The 19,117-nt window shown below is 47.2% G+C and overlaps 1 protein-coding gene across 1 annotated transcript in view; it reads left to right on the top strand.

Moving 5' to 3' along the window:
• Positions 1-19,117, top strand: part of SND1 (staphylococcal nuclease and tudor domain containing 1) — a gene marked incomplete at its 3' end in the record, with an annotated part of 461,155 nt that overhangs the window by 377,090 nt on the left and 64,948 nt on the right. The window lies entirely within an intron of this gene.

Raw genomic sequence — 19,117 nt, forward strand, 5'->3', positions numbered from 1 at the left:
TAGGAGCTCATTCAGTCCTCCTTGTTAGCCACCTGATTGGACTAAGCCCTAAGTTGAAAATGAAAATCAGACACTCAATGTTGTGTCTTTCTGTTATGGGTTGCTATGCTTTTCTAGCCTAACACTGTGTCTTTCTGGTTGTCTGGACAAGACCATATATGATTTGCATTCTTACCTGTCTTGAGTATGACCAGTCTCACTCTTAACAAGGCTTCTAATCTTCAGGCCTGAAGCCATGACCTTGATGCAAGATAGTTTCACTTTATCTGCTTTCTATATTTTCTGGGCATGTGACCAAGGAGTAGGGTCAGTAAGGTATCACTAGAGATTGTCCTTGAGGCTTTTAATTTTTGCTTTTCCATCCCAAATTATTGTCAGCAACTGAGATATCCCAGCCCAACACCACTAACCCATGGCAACTTCAGAATTCATGAGGCCTTTGGATCCCTAGCACTTCTCAGTAAACAGGCTTCCAGCCTCACATCAGGGGCATCCTATGGCTTCCTATGCCATGGAGCTGTGGTGAAGCATCAGGGGCCAGCCCTTGCAGACATGAGGAAAGGCACCCAAGCTTGTCTAACACCCAGTGATCAGAAAACAAGAGCCTCCAGGGCAGAACAGAAAACTGCCCATCCTGTCCTTCCTCTTTTCATTCTTTCTCCCGCCCCGATGTGTGTCTGTAATTTGTACAGTATCGTTGAGAGGTGTTGAAGAGATCAATAGCAATTCACCTTTTCCCTTATTGATTAAAGTGACGGCAAGGAAAAATGGCAGGCAATACCAATTCATTTATCATGAGCTATCCATTTCCTACCAACCTACCAGTGATCGCTCCTGCCTGTAAGGTTCTTGATCAGTGGTTGGGATTACTCCTGTTTCTACACTACCTTCATAGGAATGAAAGAACTATTAGGTTTAGCTCTTGTCGTCAAAGCTTGGGAAAACGGTGTGGTAAACATGAATGAGAAAATTGCTGTCCAGCATGCTATTTGGCTTTATGGCTTATCTGAGGGGCTTGGTACACATGCTATGACACATGTCTCTAATCCCAGTTCTTGGGGAGCCTGAGACAGGATGGCAGGTTGGAGCCAGCCTCAGCAACTCAGTGAGACAAGAGGTGGAATGCCCCTGGGTTCAATCCCCAGTACCATCACCACCACCCCCCCAAAAAAGAAGAGGAGGTAGTGTGGCATCAGTTGATTGACATAACTCTGTCACCCACATCGCCCTCCTCCTATTTTTCTGAAGGACCCAGCACTCCCTTATTATCTGTTCTTCTGCAGAATATAAAGTAAGAATGGTGAATGAAAAGGCTATGACCCCTGTGAACTGGCCTCATTTTTTGCTGAAGGTACAGAGGTTCACCGTTCTTCTTCAGCCTTTCAGCAGTAACTGGCTCGCCCTGGGGGAACATGAAGTGCCTTTGTAGGTTTGGGGCTTGCAGGACAGTTACTATGCTTAGGAGATCCTGTGTCCACCTAGGGGTGAAGCGAGACAGATCTTGGCTGGCTTCTCTTCCTACCCTAGCAACAAGCACAGAAAGGTTGTGTGTGTGCTCTGTTCACCCTCCTTGGGAATAATCCCTTCTGCCTCTCACTTGGGAAAGGTGATGAGGGACACCTTTTGAATATGCCATTTCAACGGCCACATGTCAGAGTACTCATTGTTTAAATTCCACATTGTGAATGGCAAATTCTTAATAGCTCACTTACCTGGTGAGAAGACCAAAGTTCTTTGAATCCCAGGACTCTTAAAAGGGGAGTTAGCACTGATTGCAAAGCCAGAGCTTGCCTACCCAGCTGCTGCTTCTCTTTTATGTATCATAATTTGAATTTGGGTGCTTCTTACACAGAAGCAACTATTGGCCACCATGCCCAGCATGGTCATTAAGCCCCCTCAGCTCTTCTATTACAGCTGATGTTTGCTGCCTTGGTGCAAAGGAAACCAATTCCCAGAAGTCCCTGCCTGTATAAAGTTGTGATAAGTAGTATTCTCAGGGCCCCCTGGAAGATAACCCTGTTCAGCCACTTACCTGGGTGTGCAGTCAGAGGTGATCAGTGGGAATGGTGCTTCCCAAAGCTGGCTGCTGTCATCCGGGGGGTCACAGTCCTTCATGTCAGCCTGAGCACACAGCCAGGCTTCTCCAGAGCATCGCTGCCACCCCTGCTATGTTTGAGTCCCCAGTAGATTAAGGTCACTCCTTTGAAGTCCTTCTCCCAGTGGGGAGAACTCAATAGAAACCCAGTGTTGCTATCTCAGGTAGCTCTGTGGATGCTAGACCTGGGGAAGGCAGCCAGCTCTCTATGAAGCTGGCTAATTACATGTGAAGCTGCCAGCAGGACGACTGTTCTTTTCCCATGGATCATTAATAAACCATTCTGTCCTGCATGAGTGGGAGGAGGAAGTCTGACAGTCCCATCATCTTCCTCAGTGTTGAGACAGCTCTCCTTTTCAGTCTAAAGTGGCTGGGGATGACGAGAGGAAAGGAAAAGAAGAATCTATTCCCATGATTGCGTGTGTTTTTCTCCTAAGCTGGAAAGTGGCCCCCTGCTTTCACGTTGTCTTGGCAGCCACAGTACTGAGGGTTAGAGGCTTGCCATGGGTGGGAAGAGCTAGTGGCTTGGCTCCTAATATTTGCAGCAAACTACAGACCGGGTCTGATTTGGAGATGAGGCAACTAGTGCAGCAGATGGCAAATAGTCCTGCTCCACTGGGGCTTCAGACTCGTACCATCTTCTTCCTCCAGCCAAGACAGCCTCGTTCCTGCTCTGCCTGAGTACAGAAAGCATTTCTGGGTTTTTAGAAACTCCTTTTTTAGGCAAAGATGGAAGAAGGCAAAGCAAATATAATATAGGAAACTCAATCTAGTCATAAACATTTCCCTGTCAAACAAACTAAAATAGAGCTTTTCTTTTGTTGGCTAGAAGAATTCAAAATAGAAATCTACATTTTTTCTGTGGAGCATTGAGTGCAAAAATAAAAAACAGATTATAAATAGAAATAAGTATGACCCATTCAGTTTTCAAGGACTTGAACATATGCTTTCATAATACTGAGTTTTATAGCATTTTGTAGCTAGAATGGCTCAAGAGGTTATATAGTCCAAGCCAAAAATTTCTCAGTAGTTAAGATAACTGAGGCATGAAGAAGTTAATCACTTGGGCACATTCACATAGTAAATTCAAGGTAAACCAAAAGTCTCCACATTCCCACTATGGCTCTTACCTTTACCCCCACGGTGCCTCCTAGAGAGCAGCAGCCACGGCCCCATCATCCACTTGAAGTGCAAGTAATGATGTGAGACTGTGACAGTGGGTGTATGTGACTGAGATAGACAGAAGTAAACAAGAAATTCTTTCCAAATGGGTTGTTTTAGTAAGAGAAGGACCAAGGAACTCCTAGGGGCCTCAGCATTCTGTAGAAAACTGCCCAGACAGGGGTGCTGCACACAGGATCCAAAGGCTTACCAGAGGGGAGAAGTACAGGTGGCTGACAACCTGGAATTTTCCATTGGTCCTCCTGGTTTGCAACTGTAGAAAAACTATCTATGCATGCCAACATCTAAGCTTCAGATGAGCCCAGAGGAAATAACCAAGAGAGCTAAACTGCTGTGAGTGGAAGACTTTATCTTTCTTTTTTTTTTGTTCATTTAATTTTTATTATTTTGGGGAGGTGGTATTTTCATTGGGGGTTTCACTGAAAACTGAGGTCAAATTACCTACTGGGATTGCCCCCAAACTCCTTGGACAAGGTAGAGCCACAGTGCCATCTCTATCCCCAGTATGCCATGCTTGGGGATCTGTTCCTTCTAGCATCACGGAGACCAGGTCTCCATCTTGTCAGCAATGACATCAGTTTGTCTTTTAAGGTATTATTCAGTGGGGGAGAAACAAGTCACCTTTTCTGCAATTTAATTTTATTAACTCTGATTTCCCCCCTTTCAAAACACAGCTAAGTGAAGCTAAACATACATACCAGGGCTATATTTAGTCCTGATGGTGTGGTAGAGTAGGGAAGGCACAAACATAGAGGTTTATCTGCTACCTAGTAAACACAAGGAGGTGTCAGGGCTGGAGATTCAATAGTAATAATAAGCATTTATATGGTGCAATGACAGCTTTGATAACAGGGCATAATTTTCTGGGGATTGCTATTAATTGTTCTTCTGCCTGTGAGCGGCCCCCTGGTGAGGGGCTTGGAACACCACGCAGAGTTAAGCTATATTCAACATCACTTAAAACAGTGTAAAATAGAAACTGAATAAAATACACAAAGGTCAGAATGGCTGTGAATGTGTAGACTAGGAGCTGGGGTACCAAGGGTTAGAACCCAGTGAACCTGGTACTCTTAGGAATTTGTATGCAGTTGCTCTTGGATTTTTTGAGAGTCGAGTTGGCTGCAGAGTCGGTTATACTACTCTATAGTTTTCCCAAATTCAGTTCTTCCTCAAAGGGGTTTCATAAGCTACTTGTAGCCAGCAAGAGATGAGAAAAGACAACCAGAATCAACCAGTGTTATCCCACTGAACTTTCTGTATTGATGTTTTGAAAGTTCTTTAACTGTGCTGTCCAGTACAGTGGTCACTGCCACAAAGGGATATTAAGCATTTGAAATAGCGAAACTAAGAAACAGGATCTTCAATAAAATTTAATTTTAATATAAGTAGCCACATGTGGCTAGAAGTTGGACATTGCAAGACCAGCAGGGATCCATTACTAAGCACTCTGGAAATGTGAGCTTTGCCTTACACAAATTTGCACATTCCCCTGTATTGCTGAGTGTGTTTTCTCCATTCTTTTTCCCTTACCTTTATACTTCATCCTTGTTTTCTTTTTTTTTTTTTTCTTTTTCTTTTTTTTGCCTGCAGTCTTGGTGGATTGAACCCATACCTCATCCTCTTCACTTAAGCTTCCAAATTGATTTGTAAGAATTATACATATTGCCAAGAAATACAGAAGGTCAGTGCTTGGATCATACCAGTCATGGCCTTGTCCTCACCCCTTTTTCTTCTGACAGGCCCTAGTCCAGCTCAAACCAGGTGTCCCCCGCTCTACCAGAAGAAAGTAGGGAATGGTATCAGATCTCTAGCTGAAAACCATGGAGTCTCGCTGTTCACATGGAACATCCAGTCAGTGCTGGGCCTGAACTTGAGCTCCCCAGCACCTGCAAGTATTACAGGCTATCAACCAGGCAACCCACTCCTGGCATTCTTTGGTCCCTTTGGCACCTCAGCTGAAGATACCTTTTCCCATAGCTCTTTTGACACTTGTTGACTGCTTAGAATATATCTAGTCATTAGGAAGATAGGGTGTAGTGGAACAGATGACACTTGTAATCAGAAATCTCATGCTTTGAAGTCCTGAGTCTTTCATTTATCAGCTCTGTGACCTTGACAAAAATCATTTCATCTCCCTGAGGCTTCATCTTCCCCAGTAAAGAGGAGCATGTGTAGACCGTATGACCTGTAAGCCGGGAGATAGCGTAGAAGGGATCCAAAGAAAGCTGTGAAGCCCCATGCCTCTGCACAACGACCCCCTGCAAGTCTCAGCCTGCACTGAATGCAGCCCTTACCCAGGATCTCCTAGGGAGCTTCGCCTAGTCTAGTTCCCACTGACCAACACCCGCAAGTTCTGCCCAGCACCACAGACCTCTGGAGCCAGGCTGGGTGGCACTGCTTCCTCTCATGGTTGAGGCATTCACAAACCTCTGGGAAACCTAATTTCTTTGGGTCATCCTCCGAGATATCAATTGGGCCCATTGCAGGAGAGACAAGAGGTTTCTTGGCTTAGGTGGTGTGTCCGTGGGGGCAGAGGAGGTAGAAGTCACCTGAAGTGTACAGCTCTTCATTCCGGCTCCATGGCTGTTTGCCAGCCCCCCCTCTCCGCCCAGCCGTCGCAAGTCACTGCTCCAGGGATTGTCCCCAGCCTCCCAGAGCCCCCGTGGAGCTGCCAACACTGCACAGCTCACAAAGGGCCCTGTAGCATCTCTAATTGAGGAGCTGGTGAGCAGACGCCCTCAGTGGAGGTATTTTTAGCTACAGTGATACAGCCTCATCTTTTTGCAGAATGTTTTGTTTAGTTATTTTTTAATGAAAAAAATAAATAAAATTGAAGACTATGGTACTTACACCCCAGTGCCAACACCTAAGAAGTTTTGGCGCACCCCCCTCGCCATTGCCTATGTAATTAATCCTCCTAAAACCCAGGTGCTGAAGCTCAAGGTTTTGCCAGAATATCAGGCCAGAGAGACAGCATGTACAGAAGCAAGAAAAGCTAGAAATAGGAGGAATAATGCAGACTGGCCTGATGTAGAGGTGCCGAGAACTCTGCAAGCAGCGTGGGCAGCTGGGAACCACCTTCCTCCAGGCCTCTGAGGCCTCTGATGGATTTCTTGTATCAAGTGAGTGGGCCTCAACTGAGCAGAGGAGAGCCTTGCACAATGCTATACGATGAAATCCATTCTGTGGCTTGCTGACTTTCTGCACTTTTATTTTCCTTGTCTTCATCCTGTCTGTGACTGGTCACATTTTCCTTGGCTTTTTTTTTTTTTTTTTTTTTTTAATATCATGTACCATGGGGTTGGGGCCTAGAGGACAGTCATAGACCTGGCTGCAGGCCCCATAGAAGCATCCTGGATTAACAAGGGTAGTAGTTCTCAACCCTGGCAACCCACTGGAGTCATGGAGTACTAGGAAAGCTGCTGATGCCGGGGCCTCCTTCCAGGTTCACCAAGCACCAGGCACCAGCTTTTTGTTTTAAGTTCTCCAGGTTTATTAGCTAATACCAAAGACTTATTTTGTTAACTTAAGTATTAAGATTTAATTAGTTTTCTTATAGTTACATAATATACTAGCTATATTTTTTAGAGATGCATCCTTAAGTATGTAAGGTTGAAATGGCATCATATATAGGATATACTGTAAAACACCTCACCAAGCCAGGCATGAGGCACACTCCTGTAATTCCAGCACTTGGAAGGCTGAAACAGGAGGATCGCAGGTTTGGGGCCAATCTTAGCAACTTAGTGAAACCCTGTCTTCAAACTAAAAGTAAAATAGGGTGTAGCTCAGAGGTAGAATGCCCTGGGTTCGATCCCCAGAAAAAATAAAAAATGAAAATAAAATTGAGCTGGGGGTATAGCTTAGTGGTTGAACTCCCCTTGGAGTCATTCCCGGTAACACACACACACACATACACACGGGGTATAGCTTACTGGTTGAACTCCCCTTGGAGTCATTACACACACACACACACACACACACACACACACACACACACACACACACACACCCTTAAGCAAAGAAAAGTGGGATAAATGAAGCAAAGATGACCACTTTGGTACTCCTTGAATCTGTGTGATGGGTTTATGGGAGTTCATTACTATTCCACTTTCAGGGTTTTGAATTATTCATAGCAGGAAGGTTTTATAATTAAAATGGTTTAAAGGTACTTTTAAAGCTCCCCAGGTGATTCTAATGTGCAGCTGAGGTTGAGATCAACTAGGGGATTGGATATGGATACCCACAGCCTAGATAATCATCTGCACTTCCATCTTCCATCTTTGCGTGACGTAGCCTAATCTCTCAGGCTAAGTCCCTTGAGTAATCTGGACTCTGGGGGGACAGGATGAGCACAAAGAACAAGTTAAATCTGGATCTAGAACTGGAATTCAGGAGTGGCCACCTAGATGGCTTCATTCCTTCCACTGAATGACCTGACCATAACCGGCCGTGAGAGCTGCTCTGCCTTGGGGTTTACCTGGCTTGTCCCTGCCCACACTGCATGTCCTGAGCATTTCTCTGGCCACACAGGGAAATAGAGCTGCAGCTGCACTGTGACACGTGCCACAAGAGAGCTCTCATCTCTTCCAAGTCCTCAGCACTTTACCATGTGGGATTCAGCTAAGCTGCCGAGTGGGGCTGGAACTTGTACTTCCCCATCCCAGGAGTCCACATATTCTCAACTCGGTGCATGTGTGTGGGGGACTCCTTTGTGTCCTCCGTGCCTATTGTAACTCCCAGGCGCTACTTTGCTCTGGCTGCTTAACAGGTAAAACAAACAGCTTGCTGCAGCCAAACTAACTGAAGCACTGGTGCTCGGGCTGGAAGCTTCCATGCTGCATTCACACACCACAGCCTTGACCAGGACCCTGGCTTAGCGGTTCTTCATTCAGGGACAAGCTGTTGGCCCTTCTTTATTTAGGGGTCTTTGTGACTTACACCTAAACGTTAAACTAATCTGTGTGTTGCTAAGGGATGCAGAAGCAGAAAGGAGAGCTACAACTGCCCAGGTCACTCAACCAGCTCAAAATAAATACAGCATACCAGTGTATTTACTGAGAGCATGGCTGCTGTCTTCCAACTCCCAGGGGTTCCTGAGACAGTCCTCTCAGCAAATGCCTGAGAGGGGGAAGTCGCTCCCCTCCGCAAGAGGGACTGGGGCATCTCTGCCTTCCTCTCAAGGTCTGAGCCAGTAATGACCCAAGCACTGTCTGTTGCCACAGTTCAAACTGGTGAAGCTTCCTTTTCAGCCCGCTCCTAGGACAAGTAGCCACCAGGTACTAGAAGGTAACACTATAAGCCCACCATGCTGTCTGTGCTGCTTTCCTTCATGGGACTCTGGCCGGATGGAGGCAGAGGCTTTCCCTGGCTCTGCAGGATTCTCCCCTGTGCATCCCCTTCCCCAGCTGTCACCACTCAGCTTAACCATCTCAGTTGTTTGGTTACAGTGCTGAGCACCTCCAGAGCAAGGACCAAGTCTTCATGCCCATGGTTCTCTGGTGACTGGCCCTGTGCCAGCCCCTGGTCACTATACTGGTTCTAAGTAAGCATACAAAGGAATGAGTGGCCGAGGACAAGGAGTGCCACCACGCCAAGGACCAGAAACTTCCCATCTAGAGATTAGCTTCTCTTTCATTTGTGCTGTGAGCCTCAACCCCTTGGTGACCTAAAGTCGGCCTGGGTTCACATATAGAACAACCTATGACTGTCTAGAGCAGCTTGGGGCTGTAACAGCTAGAAGGAATCATGATATTGGGTTGTCTTCTTGCCTTCTTTTGGAATAAAGGGTAGTCTCTCTGTGCCTTGCTTTCTCCTTTTTGATACTCCTAGGTCTCAGCCCTCTGTCTTCTCACCCCCTTGCCTGGGACTCTGAGGAAGGTTTCCCCTGGTTTCTCCATGGCAGACAATAATTGACACCTGGCCAGGTGTCTTGTAAGTTATTCCTCCTGAGTCTGAAGGAAGGCTCTGGACAATAGTTGAGCTTAAACAGAGCCATGTACAAGAAGTGCTTCTGGAGCTAGCAGCTGGCCTGCCTATCAGAAACCAGTCTGATCAATCTTCTCCTTGCCTCCCTAGAGAAAAGGCCCCCAATCCCCTGTGTGTTTTTTAAAATATCTCTATCCCTAAAGATTGTGATGGATTTGAGGTAGAGTCTGAACACTGATATTTAACAGCTCCTTTAGTGTGCTAATGTGCTCCCGGGACTGAGAAGCATTGCCTCAAGACAGTCTTCTCCAGGAGTGCTTGTCCTCCCTGGATGGCCACCGCTGTCCTCCCTGGATGGCCACCGCTGGCCTCCCTTCCCCCGGGAGTGGGGAGAGCAGAGAATCCTGTGCCTCCTGAGTGAATTACAAGAAAAAAACTCCCATATTGTGCAGTTGTAGGCACAACACAAATAAACCACTCATGCACACCCACTTCTTAACCTTGGGCAGCTAAATGAAGGGAGATAGATTTATCTGTAGACAACAGCTCACTTCTGGTTGTGGAGGTACTACTGAGGGAGAACAATCTAGAGCTGTCTCTGCAATTTGTTGCCAGAATGACAATTTTGGATTCTAGCTTAAGGAACACTCACCTGCAGCCAACCCCCAGGATCCAGGCATCACATCCCATCCGTAGGTAGTAGAAAAGCCTGCCACAGCAGTGAGAGGAAGGGCAGGCACCAGTTGAAATCCCAGACAGCTTTCTACCCTCCCATATTTTGTCAGATATTTCAAGCTTTAAGTCCTTATTCGTGCTCTGCCTACTTGGCTGGCTGTTCTTGCACTTGAGCGGCTTGTTTGCCTGGACAGGTCCAAGCTGTCTGAGCCATCAGCAGCTGCACCTCCTCCCTCGCGCCTTCTGTCTGAGCCAACCTTGATTCACAGTAGTGCAGATGGCCCCGGCGTACCCAGCGAAGTCTGCCACTCCCATCCCCTCTCCTGCCCTGCTTTCCCGAGATGAAGGGGCTGATTGGGCCAGACCTTCCTTGCAGGTCAGCCTAGGGCTAAGATGAGGCCTGCTCTGAGTTCAAATTCTGGCATATCCGCCTTATCTGAAACTCATAGGAGAAGGGTAGGGCAAGGTTTAAGTTCATATTATGCAGAAAACACTATTCAGCCTGCATCCGAGCTAATCTGTTTTTGCAAATGTCCTTAGTGCCACCCTTCTGCTTCCTGAGTATTATTGAAAGTTAAGAGAGAATCAGAGAAAGGATCAGGTATCAGAAACCACCTTTCTTTTCCTTTCCTTTTAATACAAACCTTGGCAACTTCTAAAAGTGTACCACTTCTGATTTTCTCAGTCCATTTCAAGGTGTTCAGAGGCAATACCCTGCAGCACACCAATGTAATCAATTAGTTTCCCTTCTCCTTGTCCCATTCTAACAGAAATGAGTAACTGATGTCAAATGTGGGAGGGGCCACGGGTGGAAACACTGCAGCAGCCTTGGGGCTCCCCGGCCTTTCCCTGTGCTGACTTGCTGCCTGGCAGCAGGAGAATGGAACTGCAGGGATTTGAACATCCCATCCACAGACTGCCAGAATGAGACCTGTAGTCATCCACTCTCCCAACAGCCTGCATTAGGAAGGGAAGCTGTGGCAGCTGTCCACTAGCATGCCTGTTCCTCTTTGGGTGTGGCCAAGCTATACAAATACATTGGCTCACTGGAGTCACCTATAAACTTTTGTACTGGCTCATTTGGGTCATGTATCAACCTCAGAGACCCCAGCAGCTTTTGAGATGCCTGTGGTATAGCAATGTCAGTATTCACAGTATGTACCCTGATGTTCCCTTGGCTGTTAAACGTTTTTTCAAGGGTTTTCTCCCAGGATACTTAAGTAGGGAACAACATAACCCCCAAGGCAAAACTTTTCTTTACCAGAATATCAGGATTGAAATACAATCTACTCTCTCCAAGACTTGATGTATTTGCTTTAAGACAGTTTCATACATTGATAATGATTAAACTATTCTTATTGGCACCCAAGAACCAATGGCATCCTGAATAAAGACAGAGGCCTGAGAAGGCATCTGCCTCTGTCCCTAGAATTTGGAACCAGTCATTTGGTGAGCTCTCTCAAGGCATGGAGCCATGGATGTGAGGTGGAATTAAGGGGCTTTATTTCACTGAAATATCATAGTTACCTATAGCCTAGAGCTGGCCTCTACTGTCTTCTATCCATTTGGTACAGAGGAAATATCCTTTACCAGAACAAAGTAACCAGGAGCCTTCTCATTTCTATAAAAACCACATGACAGATCTCACCAAAGTGGCTCTTCGTGACTTCCCGAAGCCGGGCATGGTGGCGCACACGTGTAATCCCAAAACTTGAGAGGCTGAGACAGGAGGATTGCAGGTTCACAGCCAAGCCTCAGCTACTTAGTGAGGCCCTCTGCAACTTAGTGAAACCCTGTTTTAAAATAAAGAATTAAAAACAGGGCTGGGGGTATAGATTGGAGGTTGAATGCCCCTGGGTTCAATCCCCAGTACCACCAAAAAAAAAAAAAATTTTTTTTAAATGATTACCCTAGACTCTTTGTCTAGAATTATATGTCACTTTTTCTTCCTGTTACAGTGGTTACCTGTAATCACAGGAAACATAGATCTCTCAGGTATATTCCCTTTTCCTCATGTCTAACCAAGTTTTAGTGTCATGCCTGTTTTGCATTTGTCCAGATAGTCTTGTAATGTGGAAATGCTGGACTGAGAGAGACCTGCAGGCACAGTCCGGGTTGTTGAGGTGGGTCACAGGGACTTGAATTGACAACATTTGTATTTGTCCTGAAAGTAATCATCAGATTCCTAGCCAAAAACTTTAGCCAGCAACAACGTGTGGCAGAACACTACCACCCACCCCCATTAGGTCAGAGAACAGCTCCAGGAGAGACACTGCCTTCAGCCTGCCAATCTAGAGGCTGGGAGATCGGGATAGGGAGGCTGTGCCCTCTTCCACACATTGTTGCCTACGAACTGCCTGGAGAGGGACCTACAGAGTCCTGCCATTGGCCCCGGAGCTGCTCCAGTCATCTAAGTGCCTGCTTGATGCCAGACGCCCTGGATGTGAGGGGGCTGCACAAGTACAGCTACTGTTCTCCCAGGGAGCATTTTCCTGTTGTCGCAGTATGGGGATATCCCTCAGGCACCATGTGTTGCCGCCAGTAAAGCTCCAGACATGAGGGACAGCTCTAGTCTCTCCAGGGACAAGTTGGGGAAAGCTTCCCCAGTTGACTCTCCCCCAGTCTAGGCTGTGAAGGGAAAAGCCCAGGCATCCCTGACCGTCTCCTGTCCCAGTAGCATTCCAGCTCCATCTCAGGCCTCTTCATACTGGCAGAGGGAAGCCCCCTCCAGCTCCAGCAACAGCACTGTGTGGGGACTTCTTTATCCTGTGGCACACCAGCGCAGTGAAGCCGGAACTTCCAGGAGGGAAATGAAGTGATCTGTGGGGGTGACAAGCTCAGCACAGCCCATGTGTTTTGGGTGCTGATTTCCAGAGGTTAAATGCTTCCGGTTGCTCCTGACCTTCCCTGCCTCTGTGTATTGCTCATGTCTAATATTCAAGGTGGTGTTCATGCAGGGAGAGGGGAGAGGAAGCTTTGCGGCTTTACTCTGGCACCAGACATGGATTCTCCATCCAGCATAGCATTGCCAGAGGGAAATTGCTGAAGTAGCACTCTAGAGAATTGTCCGGGAGACCCCTCCATCTCCTGCCAAGCTCAACAAGCCCTGCCCGAGCACTCTTCTGAATCGCACCTCACTGCAGCGCCACTCCTTCCCCAGCACAGCAGAGGGCATGGCCTTACAGGGAAGTCCTGAGTGCCAGCAAGAGAGGCGTTGAAGAGAAACGAATTGATGGACGAAGGGGGAGTGCCGCTCAGTCATCTTTTAAGTGGAAAGGAAAAGGTCATCGAGCCATAAGGGGCTTGGGTTGGATTGTTGTTGACTCTGCCTTGCTGCAGCAAAAGGGCCAGCTCACTGGGTCCGGCCCTGGGCACCGCCAGCCCCTTCCAGCTGCTGGCAGCCCAACAAAAAGAGACGCATGCTCTGTGTACACAGATGGGTTTGCATGTCAGCGTGAGCCCATTTTTAGCCCTTGCCCAGGAAGGGCAGTCCACGACACAGTAATTTAATTAAATTTGCCTCCCTCCATGGCCCACATCTTTGAAGAGGTTTTGGGGGAAATGAATCTGGCTGAGGAGCATTACCCTGCCGCTCTGGCACAGCCCCAGAGCCAAGCCGGAGTACCATAAAGGGTCTCACCATTCTGAATACGGCCCAGGGCATCTGTCTGCACTGCAGGCTCCCTGGCCATGGTGTGCGCTGGCACATCTGGTAAGGCAGCCTCTGGAAGCAGTCCGTCTCCATCAAAGGGAAACCACTGGGGGCAAAATAAGGGGACTCCTCACCCCCTACTCAAGACTTGCTGGCAGCAGCTTCAGCAGTAACTAGAACCACTCTTGACTTTCACCACCATTTTCAGCATGTTAGGATGCTCTGAGAGGGCAGAATTAATTAAGACCCCCATCCTCCACTGACTCCACAATCCCAGGAATAGCTATAACCCAGACTCCACATCCCTGTGCATCTGTCCTGGGAATTACTAACATTTAAGGACCTGAAAATAATTGTCGTTGCTTTCAGTGAACTTATTTCTGTTTTATATACCAAATGCTTATCAGTCTTTCTGCAGGATGCCTACACCCACACCCCAAAGACCTTCCCCTGCCATCCAGCCAGCCAACACTTCTCTGGCATTGAGTTTACCAGGAAGAACCTAGGCTTTTCTTTGGCCAACTCCCCCTGGTCTACTGGCCTGCCCATGATGGGGAATCCTTTCTTCCTATCCCTGCCCTCTCATCCCCAGCCTTCTCCATCCTAGGTGAGCTGCAGCAAGCCTGCCAGAGAGAGCATTCTCTTTGGTTATCTGTCTGTCTCCCCACCAAGAGCACATCCTCCTGGCTGGCTAATCTCTCCAGTGTAATGATAGCAGTTCCTCTGAGAAAAGGGGAATTCTCTGGCACAGTTCGTCTCAACACCAACATAACAGAGGCTGTTGCTTAGGAGTGGGAATCATTAGAGTCAGGCCATTATTGGAGGGGACGGGTCTCCAGGGGAGCTAGCAGAAATTACCGCTCTTTAATAGATGGAAACTCATTTGCTTGAAGCCCCCGCCCTCCTCTTTATTTCCTTGCATTCCCCACCTCCCTTTTCACAGCTTTGAAGTTAAAAAGAGAGGTAACTCCACCCAATCCAAGACAGCAAATGTCTGCTAAATTAACTTGGTTAAGAGATCCTTTGCTGAAAGCGGCTGTTCTTTTAGAATGTTTCTATTGGGACTTCACTTGAAAACATCATGAAGGAGGCACATTCTAATTAAATCTATGTGATAAAATTATAGCCAGGGCCACTCCATTTCCCAGGAGAGGATTTGTTGAGATGGGAGGGAGACTGTTTACTAGCTTCCTGCCCCCTGTTTCCAAGTAGGTCCCCGAGTCAGCATGAGCTGTCCTGAGCATTCCCTCAGAGGGTCCCCTTGCTTACACAACGCCAGGGAAGGCAGGGGAGGTGGAAGCATGGCTGCACGCTTCTGTATGTCCGGTGGTCTTCCTGACCTTGAACAGACCTCTAGCCTGATTGAGCTTCGCTAAGTCTCCCTGCACAGAGGTGGATGCTCTTTACCTTACTGCCCTGCACTCATGTAGAGAAGAAGGCTGCTTAAGCAGTAAATGTCCCTTCTGATCAACTGGCTATTGGGGATGCCATGAGAACCCAGGTGCCCTAGGACACTTAAGGCTGAAGAGAAAGTAAAAGTTGACTGATTAGTGTGTGTGTGTGTGTGTGTGTGTGTGTGTGTGTGTGTGTGTGTATTGGGGGTGGAACCCAGGGGCTTTCTACCTCCAGGCTACACTCCTAGACCTATTTCACTTTTATTTGGAAACAGGGTCTCACTAAGTTGCTGAGAGCCTCGCTAAGTAGCTGAGGCTGGCTTCGAACCTGCATGATCCTCCTGTCTCAGCCTCCCAAGTGCGGGGATTACAAACTCGTGCCACCACACCCAGCAGTTCTAGCTCTTAAAATGAAATCATGACTAGGCACCATCTGTCTCAGGGCATTAAGCACAAATAAAGTAATGGTGGGAATGGGCTTCCCCTCCCATCTCAGAAGGGACCTGTTAGGGATTACAGGCTCCAGGGGGGTACTAACCACTTAGCGATTTCTGGAAATGCTACCCCCTGGAATTGCATACCATGGTGGTCCTGCTAGTCTTAATAGTGCTGAGCTGAGAACCCAGAGACCAGGTATCTGCATTCACTAGCTGTATTAGGCATTGCCTATCTCCTGGGGCTTCATTTTCCTCATAAATAAAATGAGGTGGCCCAATGAGATTTTCTGAATTAACTTGGAAGTTGTTCTTGGCTGTGTCCACATTCCTGAAGTTAGAAGCCATAAACCCACACTTGGTATCCATTACCAGTCTGCGGTCAGCCAGCCTTGGTAACACACCCATGAAGTGAAGGTGCCCTCAGCTGACATGATTTCAGTAGTCAGAGTTGATGTGGACTTGAACAAGGAGCAGGAAGAGGGATTGAGGAAAAGGAAAACTACCAGCGGGCACAGTGGATGGAAACAGGGAGAGCATGGGATGGGCCAGCACCATAGTCTTCCTGTATTCATACTTCTGTGTGTCAGAACCTATTTCTGCCACACATACACACAACACATCTAGTCCATATAATCAATTCCGTCATACAAGAAAAGGAAATCAAACGTGCTCTGAGGTCACTCCGTCTTGCCCTGTCCCTCTGAGTCCTCTCTTCTCTTTTCTTAAAGGAGTAATAATCTTTCTTTACATGGTTCCTTCAGCAGTCCCTTTAGTCTTTTTTCCCCTCTCCCTCCTTTCGTACTCCAGATTCCCCCTTCCCCAGCCTTAAAGAGATGAATTGGAAGAATATGCTGTCATGTCAGAAGGAAGCCATTGTCAATTCACACAGGCAGACGCTAATAGGATAAAGTATTATCCGACTTCCTTTAAGTCCAGAAATTAAGTCTTCTTGCAGTGGTAATAGATTATAACTTGTAACCACTGTGGCTGGGAGGCTGCAGAACAGGCCTTGGTTGGTATCTGAGGCCTCGGCTCCATTTCTGGGCTGTTGTAAGGGATGCACTAAACATTCCTCCAAACAGGGCGGCAGGATCCTGGGCACTTTTGGTTCTTGGCTGAAATTGCCTCTGTGGAGAGCTGCCTATAACTCATTCAGTTCGCTGACAGGGGCAAATCCAAGTGGGAGCAGCTGTCTGAATGGTCTTAATGAACCTGGATGAGTGGGTAGGTAAAGGAAGGAAGCCAGGCCTTGAAGACTGGGAAGAAGTAGCCTGAGGCCAGGAAAACAAACTTTGCCCAAGGAACAGTTAGTGTGTGGAAGCGCTGCTCATGCCCCTTGCTGACTCACTGAGCAGGTAGAGTGACTTATCTAGTGACTAAATCAGCACCAGCTCAGACACAGGGAAACCAGGGCTGAGACCTTAAAGGAACCGTAAGAGAGACTACAGATTAGGGAGCTGCTTGGAGAGGAAATAGTGCATACACTGTTAGAAGCAAGAAAGAGGGGAGGCTCAGACCGCGTGTCCTAGGTCCTGTCATGGCAGATGAAGGGACTCAAATGAGGATTATGAGAGGAAACCTGATAAGATTATTTTTGTATTAGTAGTGATATAAAAGGTAGGTGGCATGAAAGAAACAAGTGGATCGAGGACTGTTCTTTGGCATTTGTAATTGATCTAAACCTCAGTCACTGCTCTTGTATTGTTCTTGGTGCTGAGAATGAAGGAACTCGAAAGGCTCTGTACAGGTCAGTCCATCACACCTAGTATTAGAGTAGCTCTCATCTCAGTGCTCCCCACTGCAGGTTCCACACTCTTCTTAGAGAAGGGATGCCGTCCTCTCAAGCACTAACTTGCTTTGACAGGACAGCTTCTCCCAGGATACCCCACAGGCCTAAGCCTAATCTGACTCACTGCAAGGGTCCGTGTGCACTGAACTCATAGTCATCATTATTTCTATAGGAAAACACAATTTATATAACCCTTCCCTCTGGACTGACACTCCTTCTGTGGAGAAACACTGAGCTGCACCCTATGCTCTTCCCCCATAGCTGGGCCTTAATAGGATTGAGAGGATGGGGTCAGAGCAGACCTAGTGAGCTGCCATGGTCAGGATTAGACTACTACTCTAAGAGCTCGATTTCTTCCCCAAGCAGTGGACATGTCCAGGAGAGGGAGCAGGGCTGCTGTGGGTAGGTAGTTTGGCCCAAGTATTGACAGCAAAGTTGGCAAGTACCAGAGGATAAAACCTGTGATCATCCTCAAATCTAATTCTAGCCTCTCATTAGGGAAGCAAATTGCATTCTTTCTTCAGCTTCTCTCGGAAAGTTGATCTCCCTGCTTTTCTGCTCCTCCGTTCCATGCCATCAATTTCACACTAACAGTCCTCTGCCATCTAGGGTCCAGCCAGCCTCTTGCTTGCTAAGGCAAGAGGAATCTCTGGCTGTCCTCCTTCACTGCATTGCAGACCCTTGTCTATGTATCTGCCACATAGCCACGCTCTTCTCTCACGTGTTCAGGTCAAACCCTCCTGTCCTGCTTGGAAGCCCCAACGCCGACAACTTTCTCCCTCCTGGTTCCTTCTGCTCCCCACCCCTAGTTTTGTAGTCCAGGAGGATTTTTATTACTTTGTGGGGGGAGGGGGAATTGAGCCCAGTGACATTCTACTTCTGAGCTACACCCTCAACCCTATTCTATTTATTATTCTGAAACAGAGTCTTGCTAAGTTGCTGAGGGCCTTGCTGAATTGCTATGACTGACTTCAAACCTGCAATCCTCCTGACTCAGCCTCCCAAATATTGGAATTACAGGTGTGTGCCACCACACCTGGCTGATCATCTTCTGAATAATACTGCTGTGGTTCACCCTGATAGAGAACCAAACACAGGTGTGAAGACTCTAAGAAGCTTGCCTTCTTGTCAAGGACCAAGGTTTCCCAGGATGCCCTGAGCCTGTGTGGAACTTGCAGCAGAGCACCTTTACCTTCCTCGGGCTCACCACAAGAAATAGTAACTATTCCTTGACTACGGTAGTGCCTCAGGCCAGCTGGCAGAGCTGGCTCTAGGGATCAGAGCACAAGATAGGGCTTTCCAAGGAAATACAGTTGTCTTTCCCACCATGCTTGTCCTCGTACATGACACTGCCCCTGACTTCTAAACCATTCTTCCTCTCTGCTTGTTGAGCATCCTCTCTCTGGATGTGGGCAAGGTTCTAGAAGTGGTAATAAGGGCTGATCTCTTGGTATGTATGCTTATACATACTGTGTAATTACCAACGATACAGCATTTACTAAACAATGTCAGGCACTGGGCTAAGTGTGAGATAGAGATATAAAATAAAATTTAAATTCCAACAAGATTCTGTGACGTAGTGAGATAGATACCAATACTGTCTCATTTCACACATGAAGAAACAGTATTTGCTCAAAGTCACAGAGCTAGTAATTGACAGATCTAGGATTCAACCCAGGAAGACTGGCTCAAGTCTGTGCTTGCAAGCACGATACTACATTGTTTCTTCTCTACACATTTAACTGATCTACTGTCTGAAGTCCTTAGCTCCACTCCAAGAAGTAATTTACTTCATTTTAATTTAAAGTAAAGATGAAAACAACATTAATTCACTGCCCAAACCATTTTCCCCCTGCATGGGGTAAGGGTGCTTTCTAAATGGATGGAAACCAAGAGAGTTGCTTTGAGCTGAAAGCTCCCTTGCAGTTTAGCTGAGGCAGGATTTAGAAATGGCGTGAACAGTGC

This window comes from Muscardinus avellanarius (assembly GCF_963383645.1).
Source record: "Muscardinus avellanarius genome assembly, chromosome: 9".
NCBI classification, from domain to species: domain Eukaryota; kingdom Metazoa; phylum Chordata; class Mammalia; order Rodentia; family Gliridae; genus Muscardinus; species Muscardinus avellanarius.